The sequence below is a fragment of the Cyprinodon variegatus genome, unplaced genomic scaffold (assembly GCF_000732505.1).
Source record: "Cyprinodon variegatus isolate N-32 unplaced genomic scaffold, C_variegatus-1.0 Scaffold8, whole genome shotgun sequence".
Classification (NCBI taxonomy): domain Eukaryota; kingdom Metazoa; phylum Chordata; class Actinopteri; order Cyprinodontiformes; family Cyprinodontidae; genus Cyprinodon; species Cyprinodon variegatus.
Genome location: NW_015150461.1, coordinates 2,240,765 through 2,244,160, shown reverse-complemented (window position 1 = coordinate 2,244,160; position 3,396 = coordinate 2,240,765).

Below are 3,396 nucleotides of genomic sequence, written 5' to 3'. Positions count from 1 at the left end.
CTGTCTGCTAAGCTCAAATCAACCGCGCCTGGCTTGACGGAGAAACCAGGAGAACAGCTGTGCATGTTTATGACAGTGCACTTTTACTTTCGCCCTCTGGGGGGAGCCTCGCTGGAAAATCAACACCGGTTGCATAGTGTACCTTTAATATGACATTGGTGAAAAAGGTAAAGGTATATTGTCATTTTTTTGGTTCTGTTTAAGTTTTATCTTTGAGTTGTCATTGGTTTTATTTCCATTTTGTGATTCTAGTTATTTTTGATTGTATTTTAGTTCTTTGGTATTTCTTGTTTACCCTCTTGTGTCAGTCTCATTTTCCCAGCTCCCTTCCAGACTCCTCTGTCCACACCTCCTCCCGATCTACGAATCAGCCTGGTATTTGTTTCTGTCTCCCTCATTTACACCTCCTGCTCAGTCACTGTTTGCTGTTCTGTCGTCATTTCTTTGCCCCCTTGTTGTAAGTATTTCTGGTTTTCAGTATTTTTGGATTTGTGGATTTATGTTTGTGGACTTTTACTTCTGTTACTCTTTTTGTTTTTAAATCTGCAAGAAAACACCTCAGCTTCAGTCTCTGCATTTGGTTCCTCTTCAAACATCCACCTAACCTGACAAATATGAATATTTTGCAAGGCACTGTATCCAAAATAACAAATATGATTTAAAACCAAACCAGTTTTTCCCTAAGAGGGTAGCAAATGAAATGAAAAAAATAAAAAATATATATACACTGCCACTGCTCTCCTGTTCCTTCACACTTCAGATACTTCAATTTACCTCCCACTCTCAAAAAAAATGAATAAAAAATGTCACGTTTTTAAACTACCGAGATGTATTAATCATTATTGCCTTCAGCCCTGATACCAACTTAGTAGGTAAACAAAGGGGGTTGGGTGGGTGGGGGGGTTACACAGTCTAAAAAAACTAAGCTGTATTTTTAAGTGAAGCTTGAGTGGAACAATAAAAGTACACAAAGCCGACAGATCCAGAGATGCCACTGTAGTTGCACTGCTTTATTATTGCCAGCTGTTCACAGGACCAGATGGGGCACTTCACTTTGCTAATGATGGCAATACATCACCAGATTCAACAGACACGAGAACACCAGAATTATAGAGATGGTAGATATGAAACCCAGCTGCTCAAATGAGGTTTTATCCCCTTGGACACAGGTGTGAAGTACGCCCCAGGATATTTAACGTGGAGGGATCAGAGCTGAACAGCCGAAAACACATACAACACAGTAGATCTGATGAAAAATAACTTGCATTAACAAATTCACAAATAAACATTTGTTTTGGTCTTATCACAAAGAGACACTTGGGAAAAATGTCGTTATCCGTGTTACCAGAATAGATGAAACACTTCCAGAAACAGGAGCTAATATTGATCCAACTATATGGAATACATTAAAACCGATTTTCAATTTTTAACCCTAAATCACCTACAGTTGTAGTGCTCAATTTAAAAATGTATTAAATATTGAATAATTTAACCTTAGAAGCATTTTATGGACAGTAACTACAGACTGCTAAAAAAAATTCATGCAGACTAAAACTCTGTCTCTTAATAGCTTATGTATGGTTTATTCTCGCCTTTATTTTATGTGAAGATGTAAGGAAGGATGCAGCTCACTTATAATTTATGTTGAAGGTAATGAGGTTCATGTTCATGTTCTTTTGCTTTGGCTATTGTTAGAAGTAAAAAAAAAAATATGGTCATTCTTTAACCAGAAATTCACCACAACTTTTTTATAATCTTCAAATGTTATTTGCTTTTATTGTGTCGGATATGTATATGTGCATTAATAGAACTAAAAATGATCAAATTAAATTTTCAATTCACATGTAGATCATTTTAAAGGCTTTATTCCAGTTTTTTTTTTGTACTTTGATGTTCATAACGGTTAAATTATGTGCTTCTTTGTTTCATTTAGAGTTCAGATAACAACAAACTTTATAATAAGTTTAAATCTGACTTGCTTGTACCATGACTTAAAAGTTCACAGAGTATAATTATAAAAGGAACTAAATGTGGATATTCATTAAATCAGCACCAATCTAATGCATACAAAAAGCAAATCTTTTCCTTAAAATGCAAATTCATGCACCAGAAATCTGGTTGTGATACCAAGATTACATACACTTAAATTGCACTAAATGCCTTTTCTAGGAAAAAATATAACATACAGACTCAGCTAAATTTAAAAAATATTTTTTTTCCCACAATTTTCAATTTATAGTGGATTTTGTTACCACAAATATGGAAGTGTTTAGCCGCACGCTTAGCTGCAGATTTTACCTCTTTTTTGTAGAATTGGAACACTGGAAAAACAATCTAGAAAGGAGTCCAAATTTCTTAAATTAAGTGTATTTACTCTTAATTTGAGTAGGTAAATGACATAGTTTGCCAACGGAATTAGTATTTTTAGTCTTAAAATAAGATTGTTCTATAATATGCATTTGAAATTAGACAATGCAATTGTGTTTTCTTATTTTAAGTGTAAATTGTCTTGTTCCATTGGCAAAATGTCTCTTTTACCTCCTCATTTCAAGAAAAAATGCACTTCTTTTAAGAAAAAATGACTTATTTAGATTTTTATTTTTTCCAGTGAAGAGTTTGTGAAAAATAATCCTATATAGCATATATGTATATATATATGACATGTTTTGAGGTGAAGTTGAAAAGTTTCCATCTGTTATTCCATCCAACTTGTAAGTTGAGCCAATGCTACTAGCAGCAAAATAACCCCACATCAAAAGGCAACCAGTACAATAGATAGCAGCTGGTGATATGTTCGTAGGCTGGAGGGCATTCCTCACATTGTGACTCTTCCAGACGTACTACTTGTCGCTATGGTACAATAAATAAATGATTTTGTCTCAGGATTGCAAGTTTTTAGTTTCAGATGTGTCTGTTTAGCTAAAAGTTTCACTAAATCTTTGAGGTCCTTCAGACCTGGGATATCAGCACTGTCTCAGTCCTTAGTTACATACAAATTACTTAATTGTAGAGAGTGAGACTCACAACATCATTCAGTTTTTCATAAGGTCCTGAGCATCCTAAACAATGTCCTTTCCCCTAGAAAATGTACAACTTCTGATCTATTTTAGGAAAAAGTGGTGGCAAAAATGAGGAAATTTTCTTAAAATTTTTTGTCTCCCTATATTTTATTTTTAATACTGATCTTGAAATTAAAATGTATTTGAAAATATTCCACAACAACTTCCCCAGCTCCGATTAATATATAGTTCTCTTTTGAGTTGATGGGCCAATATTATAGAAATATACATTCTAGAGCATTTCATAACTTCTGACTAACAAACTTTAGCGCATTTATATAAACTGTATGTATAGTTTTGACTGCCACACTGCAAAAAATCTAAATCTAGATAAGTC